The sequence below is a fragment of the Athene cunicularia genome (assembly GCF_003259725.1).
Source record: "Athene cunicularia isolate RWA chromosome 7 unlocalized genomic scaffold, athCun1 chr7_part1, whole genome shotgun sequence".
Classification (NCBI taxonomy): Eukaryota; Metazoa; Chordata; class Aves; order Strigiformes; family Strigidae; genus Athene; species Athene cunicularia.
Window position 1 is genome coordinate 37,944,217 of NW_020799107.1, and position 14,554 is coordinate 37,958,770.

General features: G+C 42.6%; 1 protein-coding gene across 1 annotated transcript in view; it reads right to left on the reverse strand.

Moving 5' to 3' along the window:
- Positions 1-13,850, reverse strand: part of CCDC148 (coiled-coil domain containing 148) — a 73,340-nt gene extending 59,490 nt beyond the window's left edge. The window contains exon 1 of the mRNA XM_026852233.1: positions 13,715-13,850. The gene's annotated coding sequence lies outside the window, so the exon portion shown is untranslated. The remainder of the gene's footprint in view (positions 1-13,714) is intronic.
- Positions 13,851-14,554: the final 704 nt, after the last annotated feature.

Sequence of the window (14,554 nt, forward strand, 5' to 3'; positions counted from 1 at the left end):
GGGAAAAAAAAAAAAAAAAAAAAAAAAAGAAAGTGAAATGCTGCAAACTGGCATAATTTCCCATGGAATTCTACAATATGCAGCACTTCCTGGAAACTCCAGTACAATTATGTGACATAACCTTCCACCGAATCAGTCGATTAAGGTTGAACAGGAAAACTTAAAACACTAATAACAAAAGCTGAAAAAGTAGGAAAAAAACTGTAAGAAAACTCAAATATTTGTTTAGTACTACTTCTCAATTATTTCTTCACAAAGAAACAAAACCAGGCTTTTTTTTTTTTCCTCCCCTTTCCTGAATTTTGCCCTTCCCTTGAAGTGTAAATCAACCACATACCTGAATTTAGAGAAAAGGGAAAGCATCACAATATACTGAAATTCCTTATTTTAAAGCCCTTTTGACTGACGGGTCTAAACCAGACCTTCATACATCTCCTCCTCAGGTCGTAAGTCATCACAGTTCTAGCCTCGCGCAGGAAGACGTGAATAGTCAACTGTGGCTTGATGCTTCTGTAAACCTACTGATATTCTTACTAACGGAGGAGTGAAGAACTGCTCCAAGTCTCTCCTCGAGCATCAGGCCCAACCTGTATTTCCCATGGCCAAGAAATCACCGGGAGGAACCAACACGAGGATTCTGACCGCGCGTGACCGTTCTGCCGTGGAGCCACGGCAGCCCCACAGACCAGCAGCATGGCTTTTACACAGCAGCAGGTCTCTTGAGGGGTTTTGTGTATTACGGTTAACATTTACACAGCAATGTTCCTTTTCCTTAGCAGAGATGCCAGCAAGGCTACCACATTCCGAAAGGCTGCAAACAGAAATAAAGCTATCTGCGGTAGACTTGAGGTGGATTGTCTGCATGCACCTCGTGGAACCATTTGGACTTTTTAGTTTTGTAACAGCCCAGAGACAGGCAGCAACTTCGACCAGTTGCCAGAATTTCTCAAATTAAAAGCAGGAAAATACACCTACAAAGGAAAAGACAACCTGGGATAGTCCTGACTGCAGAGTGAGACATCAGAATTGGCACTCAATTTCCCTGTCTTTCAGTTAGAGGGGCAATTCAGGGGTATATTTAAGTACAGTGGTACAAAATAAACAATCTACCTCAAAAGATTCTCTAACTCTGCTCTTTTCACAAGGTCAGTCCTTTGAAAGGGCATTTAAGCCTCCATCATCAGTTCTGCAGTCCCTACTCATTCAAACCAGCATTACAGTAGAGATATTTTCCACTGATAGGGGCGAGCTGCTGTCAGGCAGTGTTCTCGGAGCACAGGCTTTGCATCAGCACTCTGAGGAAATCCCCGCTGATCTCCATCTCCCCAGGCCGAGTGGAAGAACCGTGATTCAGCAGTTTCAAAGAGCATAAAATCTACTTCCATTTTTCATTCTTACAAGCATAATGCATGGAAAAAATCATATGTAGCAGAATTTTATTCTACTTCCTCTTACATTTCCACCCTAGTTCATGACAAGTAATGCAAATATTTCGGGGGTATGCTAGTTTTTAACAAGAGCCACTGGATTTTGCATCTCAATACACCTGGCAGTGCTTTTAAGCACCTTCATCCTTTTGCTCTTGAAGAGATCATTGGAATGTTTGCATTTGATAACCTTAAGAGAGTAATTTCCACTATGTCACTGCTCTCATTAAATTCTGAGATCTGATAGTACTTCTCCTTGTTGTGGAATCTGGATTAAAAGGGAAATCAGTTTAGGGTGAGGCTTGGTGTATTTACATCATAATGACACTCTACAAAGACTGAATTATTTGTAGGTTTAAAGACAACAAATTTAACCGACAATGGTGGGTGCTCAACCTCTGCCCTGCAAGCCCCAGTCTGCTACAACTGAAATTTTTGCACTGAATGTACTACAGCTACAACCCAGACTTTACATTTCATTATGAAAACCATTAATCTTTAAAAGCTAGCAGCTGCCTCAAGAGAGCTAATGAGTTACAGCTAATGACTTTTTCCATATACCTATGTGGGCTTGAAGTTAAAATACTTAAAGAGTAGAAGTAATTTCAGTAAGTTCAGTGCCTTAAAAATCTTTTCACCTTCTTAGATTACAACAGAACAACTTTCATTCACGTACTTCTTTTGTAAAGGAAGATTATCCCGTAAACAGTACTCCTTAGAACATGTGTAACTTCACTTCTCTTGCTCTGTCATATATTTTTACTGGGAATAGGTTTGTTTGTGCAGGCTTTTTTAGCAATTGGTTTATTAACATCCATAAAATGCAGCTTGAACCAAACATACTATCCAGAAACTTGGTCAATCCATTTAATATTTGTGACTAGAAAGATTAAGGAAAATTCAAGGAGGTTGACAGCATTTAAACTTTTAAAATACTCTTTAGACTTAAGCCACAAGGAAATCTGGGTACCTTCCCTTCCCTAAAACATCGTATTCCAGTGGCTAGGGACAATGGGGCATGAAGGAGGAGAACTTGGGCTTCTAGTGCCCTTTCTGAAGGGTCTCCTAAGCACTGGCACACCAGGATTCCCACATACTGGGTGGTTTTCTTCTCCATGCGTATTAAGGGATAATCTAGTCCACAGGTTTTTGAACAGTGCATACACCTCACATCCAAACATCCTAAACCCAAACGAAGTATCAAGTCATCTGAGTGTTTAACCCGACACACTTTATACAGTAACTCAGAAAGTTGAAAATAAGCCAAACTCCGTGGGGTTCCCTTTCTTGGCTCTTTCCCAGCCTGTCAGACGAAGGCAGAAGGAGGCTCTGCCCTGCCCAGGGTGCCCACCCGGCTCTGGTCTGGCGCACGAGGGCCGGCCCGCTGAGCTCCGTGAGCCGTGCAGCTTTGTGTCCCACCTGAGCACGGGGTGGCTGCCGGCCCCAGCCCGCGGGAGCTCGCCACTGCACGTCCCCGGCGGGAAGCTCCAGGCCACGGCACCAGCAGCAAGAGCTGAGGCTTCCCCCGGCTCACTTGTCTCCAAAATGCCCGAGGTGCAGCGAAGCCTAAGCTCGGGTTTGTTCTCAAGAACAGGCAGGCCAGGCTGGAACAGAGCGGGTCAAGTACCCAAGAGCAGCCACTAGAGAGGGAGGGCCAGGACCGGTCAGGAGCTGTCTAACAGCTAAATCAGATAACTTCTCCAACAGGGAAGTGCTTCCCTCTCCACCCATGCCACGACAAACCTGCTGGCATGTCCACTAGGTACTGCCACCACGGAGCCCCAGCCTGCAGCCCCAGCAGCAGGGGAAGGGCAAAGGAGCATCTGAGCTGGAGAACTAAGCACCAGACAACTCAGCAGATTTGGAGGAAAGCTCTAAAAGATGAAAAAAAACTGCATTAGGGAGCTCTGCCAATAAGTACTACGTGCTGTACAATTGCATGGGAGGGTGCAAACTCTCCTGTAAGAATCAGCAATCCGTATCCCAGTTTGACAGAACGAGCAGTCTCTCGCACAGACAAACCCATACTTCTCGTCCCCAGGGTGATATCCAAGCTGGCTTCTGGTTATTCTCCTGCCTCATCCATCAGCTTACAGTACCTGTTCCGGCTCTGGTGTACGTGGTCAAAGCAGAACAGCACAGGATTTAAAAGTAAATTAAAAGAAAACCAGGTCAGGTTCAGGAACTTCAGCTGGAAATAGAGAAAAGGGATACCACCTGACAGCTTCACTGCTGCATCAAACCTTCAGCAGGGTTAAGATTTTATTAGGTTAAATGAAACAAATCGGGCTGAATTTCAAAATTATGAGTAAAGGCCAGACAAAGCATCTGTCTTTAGTAAAATGATGCACAGGTAGCTAACAATCTAGCCTCTCACTAGCCTAAAAGAAATTCTACTCCTCTGCTACAGCCAGCCAGCCTTCCTCCTGCCTGCTTCTCTTGGTTTCTGAGCATCCGAGCACTCCTGATATGGATAAACTTGGGAAGCAAGCTCCACAGGACGACTCTCTTCTAACCCTACATGAAGGCAAAAATAACTTACTGATGAAAAATTGGGAGTACTTGAAAGCTTTTAGACAACTGGATCCATCACACCCACTTCTCTCTACAAACCCCTTTTATGACTGTTCCCTGCCCAGCTGCCACATTAGCATCATTCTCCTGTATTACACATTGTGGGAATCATCATCCTAATCTGGGTCCATCTGGCCAGCTTTAAATAACAAGCTTCTTCCAGCACAAGAAACACTGTCCTTTCTGAAAAATAACTATGGGTACTGGTAAGCTCAGCAGCAGCAGAGCTGCACCTCCAGTTTATTTATTCATCCTTTTGGCAAATTGTTAGTATCTCTTCTTTCTACTGACATGCTTCTGATACAGTATCAGTATTTTAACAGAACTTCACCTATTTGCCTTAGCTTCATCTCCTTTGAAAAGAAAGCAGGAGAGTACATCTGCAGGAACACAACTGACGCAGAAAACAACTTACTGGCCATTTTCTTTTAGGGCTCCCGTCTTTGATTAAAGAAGTGTTTGTTCCCTTCCAGCCTACCCATATCTCTCTTCTGCAATGATGTCATACATTTGTATTTGATCTCAGCCTTTTAACAGATATTTTTTTCTGTTAGCACAAATTCAACACTATGACTTCACTAAACCACTGAAAATGAACATTAAGATGATTTCAGTAAGGGCAAGATCTGTATAAACCTGTATTTTATCTTCAGTAACCTGAAAATATACCAATCAAAATGATAAACCCAATGCAAGTTAAATGTATTTCTGCTTTAATGCTGATGTATTTAGCTCAGAACCCCTTCAGTATTATAAAAGTTCATCTAAGCCTGTGTTCAGATACCCCACTTCAAGGTTTTGGTCACACTTCAATAGAGGCTCTAGGTTGGAAGACTCGATGCAGCTTCGAAAGACAAAGCACAGAAGATGAAAAGCCACGGAACAGAAACCTTCAGGACATAGAAAACTCTTCCCCAAGAATGCTAAATCAGCTATGTCTACAACCAGCCATGACTAAATCTTGTAGGAACAGTAAAAAGCACAAGGTTTACCAATCCTCTCTTTCTCCTCCTGTTGACAATTTAGTATTTCACTACAATTTAGAGCTGGTTTTGGTAATAACTAATATGACCTCTTAAAAGATGATGCTTCCAATTCAATGAAACACTGCAGTGCATTCTTAATGTAAACTCTTGCTTGTGCCCAAGGTATATGACTCAAGTATATTCTTCAATATGGGAACACCAAATATTAAGGCAAGATCCTACCCCCTTTCATTTAAATAGAAATTAAACTCTACAAGTGTCAGTCAGCATTTCTGGAGCAAGCAAGGCCTGCAGACTGCGATCACACCCCGCTACGTGTTGCTGCTGGTGATGATTCATGCCCAGTTCAGGTCCCTGTTCCAGGAGCAGGAGTTCTCCCAGTGAGTTTAACCATTAGCTCTGAAGGAGCCTAGACTTTACTGCCTCAATTCAACAAGTCATTTTCATACATAAATCTTCGCAGATTTGAGTCATGAGTGGAAATTTTTCCTCTCAACTGAACTGCTGCTAATCAGAGGGCAAAATTACTGGGTGGGAAGGCACAGCGTTTAATGATCTGGACATGCTGTTTAAAACAAAACTTGTTGTGTACGTTTTAAATAATTCAAATTATTAAATGTAAAATCAATAATATACACAAAATATAATTTAACAGCATAATCGATGGCAGTTTAACAGCTACTCACATTTTGTGCAAATGAAGGTTGCTTAATTCTGCAAGCGCGGGAGTTAAACACCTGTCAGTGATTCACGTGAAGTACCAGTGGACATCCACAATGAAACACCAGAAATGGACCACAGGCTTCACTGAAAACTTTGAATACATCAGTAGGAACTTTGATTGTAGATTAGGCCAGATGTTTCCTTAAAACATCCAAACTCAAGAAGAAAACCACCAAACATAGAAGTCCCTTATTTCCAGCGCTGTTTTGAATATCTGGAGATTTCTAAAATATTTTGTGGGAGGTTTTTTCCTAGGTTTTAAAGTTTAAAGGAAATGTTAATTGCTTAGTTACTGCCTGTTTCCATTCAAAGAGGAGGAATAATAACATGCAGTGAACCTTCTGATCCTAATTATAGTTAGGGAAGAGGCAGAGAATCACTCCCATTGTACAGCATGGAGTAAAACCAACAAACAAATAACCAGCTTTAGCCTTTAATTAGATCTGTTTTCCTTGTTGAACTAACTACCTGGAAAAGGCACCCACCCAGAACGTTCAGTCAATCCTTTCCCCAGGAAGAAAATACACCATAGAATACTTTTACCATTCAGTGTCAAAACAGTTGCTGGAGAAGTCCATCGTTTGACTTACCATTTCATTTTGCATTCCCTATAGAAAAAATTATGGATCTGTTTGAAACAAAGTCAAGTATCAGAAATCGTATGTTCCCAAAAGAGACCTAGTCCTTTTTGTCTATGATAATCTCATTACTTCCTCGTTAAGTAAAACTTAATCCAAAGCAGGAAGATCAATTTGAGTAACACTTAAAACCATCAGCTTCGTGGAGTGCTCTGTCACTACAAGGTGGGGGGGAAATAACTCATCTGCTCTACGAGTATCTGTGCCTTGCAAGAGAACTACTGTTCCCTCTCTATTCTTTGAATAGTCTAAGTAACAAATCCAGGATAAAATAAACTCTAAAACCACTTCATATAGAGAAAAAAAAAAATTGCAACAAGCAAATAAAAGAAAGGAAATAATTTTTTTTAAAGTTGACAAGTTGACATGAAAAGGGTAGGAAAACAAGCCACCCGTGTCCACCACACAAGCCTGAACAGAGGGAGCCAGCTGGCATTTTGTTCGTTGACTGGATCACAACAGGCACAACCCATTTCCACTGGCCAAACGCACCCACTTGGCCAGCGGCACACAGCACACCTGGCGATTTCAAAGCTCAACTGAAAGAGAGGGTGAAACGAGAAAATGCTCTGACGCTTTCAGTAGTTAATTACCACAGACTGGTCTGGGTGGGAAGGGACCTCAGAGCCCATGCAGTGCCACCCCCTGCCCCGGGCAGGGCCACCTTCCACCAGCCCAGGTTGCCCAAAGCCCCGTCCAACCTGGCCTTGAGCCCTTCCAGGGAGGGGGCAGCCACAGCTTCTCTGGGCAATCCCTGGCATGTGGCGGGGCAATCCTGGACAAAATCCTGCTTTGCTGAGCTAAAGGCAGAAATCCTGAGGCATCATTAACAGACTTCTGGATTTGAATGCAAGAAATTTGCAGAGTTTTATTATATACTTTTTTTATTAATGTTCCGTCTAGCTTCCTATTTATTACCTCCATGTATAACAAAAAATTACAAATGAAACAATATGCTTCAACATGTTCATTAAAAGATTTACTGGAAGATGTGAGTCTGAGTTACCCACTACAGCACCCTATAATTTTCTCCATTATTAAGAAATAACAAATGCATAGTTAAATTGACCTTTAACTGTCTGTCTCATAAAGTGTACCTGCTTATTCGGCAGCCTGTGCGGAAAGCAGGGTATTTGTAACAGTGCAGTGAGCAACTTCCCACTCTGCTGCTCTGGCATCCATCACATAAAATGTTTAAATCTACATTGCTCTTTCAGCAGAGCAGAAGTACAGATGCTGTAACAGAGAGCTGCCATGGGATCAACGCTCCCTGCATTACAACAGAGTATCTGGGCTTTGCCTTGACTCTCTTTTTTCTCTGTCAATGAAAAACAAAGCCAAAGCAGTAGCCTGAGACTCTATAGAAAGATTGGTAGTAGTGGAACAAAATACTGCAATTTCGTTACCTCTTAAGGCCCGCAAGTTTTGGAACCAAGCATTTCAGTCACCCATCTAAAAGCGATAGACTCTTTCTTCTCTTTTAAACAAAAAGATCAGATTCACATGAACAAGGAGACTAGACCTAACAGGACAGAAAAGTACGGGGAGGAGTAAATAGCACCAATGAAATGATGGTCCTGGTCCAAAATTTGACCTGCCTTCTAACTGCTGAAACAAATCAAATAAATTCTTCTTGCTTGTATATAAATAGAACATTTAACTTCACAGTAAAAAAGAAAGAAATAAAACTATCACCTTGTAACTTCAGAAAGTGCATTCTTTCTCTAACAAGTGGTACCCAGAGCTGTGCAAGGCACAGAACTTCAAATTGAACCCATATGTAAATTAAAAACCACTGAATTTTTTTCACCATTTAAAAATATATTTCAGAACAACTCATATTATCCATTCATATCATTCCAAATTGTGTAAGAAAAAAATATCTGCCTGGGTTTTTATTTCCATATAAAAGTTTTGGTGCCATTCTTCTTCCCATGTACTTAGTCCTCACGAGACTCTGTTCTGCAAGGTGATGGCCACTCTAGCCTAGATCTGACATGGCACATAACCGCACGCGTAAGCTTAAACACACCAAAGTATTTTGTAAAGTCTGTGTCAGTTTTAAATATTCTTCATACCATACAAATACACAAGATGAAGTAAATTATTGTATTTCTAAAAGAACTAGCATACGTTAAGCAAACAAAATTAAAAATCACCAAAACTCTGTAAGTAACCAGAAAGGAAGATTTCAAGGCCTAATACCATCAGTCAACATCTAACTTCTGATAACCTAAAAGCTGTAAGGTTTTACAAGAGAAGCATCTTTTCATCGCAGGGAGGGCTTAACCAAGAAAAGAGAACGTGTTGCTAAAGGTGTAAGAACAGCAAGGAGGAGAGAACTGGCGTGAGAGTAGAAAATACTTCAGCCCAGACGAGGGGACTAAGAGGGACTGAAGGGCAGGAGAAGCTGAGGAGGCGAGGGAGCCGACAGCGCAGGACTCACCAGCCCGCACGGTGACGCAGCCCGAGCAGCAGGGCCGGCTCTCATGCTGGAAGGTGCTGTTGAGGGACAAACAACGGCCTCCTGCCACCACCCTGATGGGGGAAGGACTCACCACATGTTTCTGCAAAGAGGCGCCTTTGCAGTGGAGGTATGAACATCTCTACCCTTCGATGCAGAGTGCTTGATGGCCTGTGACCTTGCCAGACTGAGCAGGCACTGTCTCCTCAGCGAGGGTCCAGGTGCCAGGGGTCATGGGCAATCTGCTCACCCAAAACACACACAGGCCTCCCTTTTGCTGCTAACAAGTCTTGCCTTTGCGGTAGGCAAGGATTCAACGGCAGTCACTTCTTATCAAGAGGCAGGATTCACGCTGGACCACAGAAACGTCAAAGATGGATTCCATGTATAATAATGCAGGGCCAGTGGAATAGGATGTGAATTTTCAGGCAGGAGATAAACCTTTAAAGAAGCTGCAGCGGAACCGGGTGTCCTACGAGAGGCATCACATCTACTAAAACACCAGATACTAAAATAACCAGTACTAAGTAGTGGCAGAAGTTCAGTGGAAGACAACTACAGACGCTCAGAGTACACAGAAGTCATCAAGTCACTCTAAAAAAACCTAATTACCTACCAAAGACTGGGTTTAAAAAATCTGCACAACGTATCTGGATTACTGTTGATAAATCACAGCCCCACTGCTCTTCAGATAAACCCACTGATGTGATTTTGTTTCTAGTGCTGCAAGATGAACAATTGGAAATACAGTTTTCAGAGCCATGATAGTTTTGTTTTCTTTAACTAGCTAAAGCTCAGATTTTCTCAAAGCAGGAAGAGAAAGAGAAGCCCAGTTCTTTGTTTTACAGAACGAAACAGGTGATTTTAAGCTGTCCTCACCTTTTGTGCATGCTCCTGTCTTTGCTCTTGCCTTCTGTGTAGTATTTTAAATTAAGGGATTTCCACCTACCCTATTTTTATGCTAGCTTTGTTACTGATGGTTTTGTTCTTTAAAAAACCAAACCTGTATGGAAAGGTTCAGTGCCCCGCTGCTGGAGGCCGCCTCCCCACAGCTCTGCTGCCAGAAGGATTTGTGTAAGCATTCCTTAATGAACTTCTGCCTGAAGTCAGCTGCCTTACTTTATGCTGTATGGGGGTACAGTTTTTCTTGATCAGTGCTTCAGGAACATATTACTCTAAGTCCAATTTATCCTTAAGCCAAGCTACTTTTCCTATTATTATACCCTAGGAGAAGCTATGGCTTCCTCAGTTGCAGTGATTTGCACATTTAGGGTTATACTTAAAAGCAATTCTGCATCAGTCTGCTCAGAGTTAAACAGATTGTTTCACAAATGGAGCTTAAGGTGAAGACACACAAACAGGGCTAAGAGCTATTGGGGGGGTCAGGGAGAGGAACCTGAGGAAGCAGCACCTATGAGTTAGTGCTGACACCAAAGACTGTGTCACCGTACCTTAACCTAGCCTAGCTGATTTTAGTCTGATGGTAGCATAGCTGGAGTCAGAGAAGAACATCTGTCTGCAGCCTGTGAGATAGCAAGGAAGAGGGATAGAAAATTCATATGATTTAGAAGCCGCTGCAGGTTATTTTGTCGGGAGTATCAGTGTGATTTTGTACAACTTTTGCCAGTTCTGCTAGGCCAAATCTGCAGTTATGTGTAGGGAAGCACTTGGCACACCTTCACTTTAAATGAATGCAGAATGTTGTCCAATATCCCACTAAAAACTACACCATGCTTGTCTGAAGCCTCTTATTTACAGCACTTGGAAACGTACTGTCCATAAATCAGAATCAGTCTTCTTTTTGCATATCCATTTTCTTTGTTGCCTCCTTAAATGTCTAGATTTCACTTTGAAATTCTGTATCCCTAGTCTAATAAGAAAGGTTACAATTTGGTAAATTTCTCAACGTTTTTTCCAGGCCTCAAATAATGGCCTAGTAAGAAGATGGGTAGCATTTTGTTCAGCTTGAGAATTGTGGCAGTCAGTAGGAACTGCACAGGATTTTAGCAGGCCTTCACCTGTCCTTGAGCAGATATAAGCAGCTCTGCATTCTTCAGAGCTGGGTTTTTCATTTGTTTGTGGGGTTGGGGGGCAGAGGGAGGTGTTTTGTGCCTTGGGTTTTTTTTAGTGGGACATTGATCCCACTAAACGGGTGTATGTTGCTGCGAGGTTTCTGGGCAGAGTGGATCAATTTTGTAATCTAGCTCACCGCACAGCTGCACGGTCACGTTTGCTGGCACAGGAGAGCTGGAGGGATATCATGACAGGGCAGCATTGTCCCGTTTCCACTGCAGCTGGGCTGGGGCCAGATTAAAGCGGCTGTGTAAGCAGAAGCTTGGGGATCGTGCTGAGTACTTTGCAGGATCTAGAATCAAATATTCATACCTGATGCTTCAAAGCTATGGGAGAAAAAAATATGATGAAAATGCAAACTGCTTGGCAGTATCCAAATACTTTTCTTCAATATTTGGTTTCCCACAGGGAGGGAGAAATCTATACCCATGACAGAGCAATCATTTTGAACGCCACCATCTGAAACTTAAAATTTCTGTAAAACACCTCTCTGAAATAGCAAAATGTCAGTCCCCTACTACTTCGAAAATACACCTATCAGGTGTCACACCTGCCCAGTTCCACAATAAAAAAGCAGGAGAACATTTACTGCTTTTTAAACCAAATGAAATTACAGTTTCCAAATTACCAAAAGTCAACTGTATGATGATCGACTGAGTTGCTGTGACATCAACACAACGGCTAGCAGTAATTTTTGAAATCAAATTGTAGAGTTTAATGAGGAGAAAAAGCCTACGCATCTAAATAATTTCCCCTGTGAATGCTGCACAGCTGCTTATTTGTTCAGTTAGCCTGCTATGAGCATCACTCTCTTCACCAGGTATTTTGTTCCCAAGCTTTGTAATTTCAGTACCTGTAAAGAGATTACAGATAAAACAGGTAGCACTAAGTAGTTTCCAGAAAAAAAGAGAGAAACAAAGGCAACACTGTTTTTGTGACTGATATTTATCTTCCTAATCCCACATTTCCAAGGACCGAGCATTCTGTGCTGACAATTCTCACTTTCTAACCTCTGCCTACGTACTTCCAACAAATAGAAAACCTAGGTAATCTTGCAAATACCAAAATAATCACTCAAGACAGGCATGCCAGTGTTCTGCAAGGACTGTGAACATCTGTGGAATTAAAAAAAAAAAAAAAAAAAAAAAAAAAAAAAAAAAAAAAAAAGACTCCAACTCGGATTAATTTCAGAATAGACTAACCGAAGGAGAAAAATGTATGAATGACTCGAAATACTGAAGGAACACAAGAGCAGCAAAACAACCAGCAAATACCTGTTCACTAAACTGCTCATCTACAAATCTGGAAAACAAGCACAATCACTTTATGAGATTAGATTTAAGGCTGATGAGAAACCAGTAAGGTTCAAAAGGAAAACATGCCATTAGATTTTTGTAAGATTTGCAAACAGAATGGAATCAGTGCTTTCCAAAAGATGCTGAGAACAAGAAAGAAGGATCGACTTACTTGCAAGTCATGTCCCAAGGAAGGTGAATAAAAAGAAACAGTACTTGTTTGTTTCTGATACTAAAATTGATATAAGAGTTTAAACATGTATTTGACAAAGACTGCTGTCAACTAACAATAAAAAAATCAGAAGAATCACTACACCGTGCAGCTCTATGCATGGGAAAGTTACAACATATTCAGTCTCTACTGGGCTCAGTAGTGACAAACGGGTGGGAACTGATGGCCTGTGATACGCAGCAGTCAAATTAGATAATGTATTGGCTGCTCTGGGTGCCAGAGCAAATGCAAAAGCTGTAACCGTATGACTAATACCAGAGAGAATGAAATTGCTGTTCTTCACTGATAGTCATTCAGTGTATTTGCAAATCTGACAGGACCTCAAAATATTATTTTTAATTCTTTATACTCCTGTTGTGCCAAAACAAACTGCCTCAAGATCACTTTGTCCTTCTCGCCATTATTTCTTACCCTCATCCATCTTGCCCAAGCGGCAAACTCTAAAATAGAGCCCTGGCAATGCCTGGCTCTGCAGGGCTACAGGGCGCTTGGAACAGCCCATTCCTGAGGGTGCTGAGGGTCACAGGGGGCCACCTGGATGCACCCAGCACCCAGGAGGCCTGGAGACAGCGGCGTGCCACCCCTCACCCCCTGCCTGCAGGCTGGGCCTTCCACAGCCACAACAGCAACCCCCAGAAACGGCTCCGTTCAGCAGGGCAGGCAAGCCAGCTGCTTCATCCTCGCAAAGCCGTTATCTGTGGAAGCTAGCCCAGTGTAACAATATGCAGATTACAGGGTAAAACCAGTTGGGAGTGATCTGAAGTTGATTTAATTAAGCCAGTACACCTTTGGCAGAAGCAACCTTGCAACTAATGAAAATGCTCTCACAGCTTCTGTGCTTTCTCCTCCCTTTGTTCTAGAGCTGCTTATTCAGATTTCACATTCTATTTTTCTTTTCTCTTGCTCTCCACCCTCATTTGACCCTTCCACTGCTTATCTTATTTCTGCTATTATTCCTCTGAACTCCTGTTTCCTAGGAGGCCGCCACCACTCTGGTTGGGGAACATTTTATATCCATTTAACAGAGTGTGAATCATAAGATTTTCAGGGCAGTGAGGAAGCAAGACCCCTGTTTACATCTGCCAAGTATTTTCCCTTTGGCATATAATCATACTGTAGGAGTTTCTACTGTATTAATCCATACAAATGGGCAACTAATATCCCAGAGATTAAAAATTATGCCAGTAGACCACATGGTTTTCATCATAGCAGATACATTCCAAGTAGGAAATTAAGAGAAGAGACTATATGAACTCTGAGTTTATAGGCGACTCTCCACGTTCAGCTACTCCTGCTTTTTACCTGCAGTTCTTTTCTGAACACAGGGTAAAAGGCACACTTCTACCTGAGATAATCAACACGGAATAAAACACGTCAGAGTTGTCATGTGTCCTTATGCCAAGACAAAAATATAGCGCATCCCACTGCACACTAAACTGGAGAACTAATCTGGATGGAAAAAAAGACACCGGTGTAAATGCAGGTACCATTTCCATGGTTATTTTTCAGTGGGATTCCTGCACAGTCTGCATCAATGCAACAGGGGAAGGGGTTGAGTAAGACAGCAGTGAATCACACCTCAAATACAGGCGTGCCTACAGGAGAATGTCCGGAGCCTTCTTGGCACACTAGAAAGTATCAGGAAAAGATAAAAGGCAAAGGCATAACCAAGTAAAATGAGAGTACATGCACTGCTGGGAAGATTCACGTGGCGATTTGTTTTTGGCTTGGTTTAGCCGTTTACAGTGTCATCACCAGATTAGTCAGTGAAGTGGCCAGTCCCCTGCTGCAGCTCTAACAACAGCAGACTGGGGGGAGAGAAAACACCATCAGTCGGAAACCCCACAGAAACTGTGGGGTTTTGTGTTCAGAGAGCCATATAAGTCAAAAAGGCGACCAAGCTTTTCTTTTTTCCATGTATAACTCGCTATGCCATAAACACAGTTGGGCAAGTACCAGAGCCTTCAAACCGGGGAGATTTTAGGACGCTACACGAAGCGTTTCTCCCGCCTTACACAAACTCCTTGACTTCACCCACCAGTCTGAGCAGGGCTCAGGGCGGTACGTCCCGCCGGGACACCAGCGCTTGCGGGTCCCCGCTCTCGGCTCTCTCCCGCCCGCCGGGAGCCCCGGCCGAGCCCC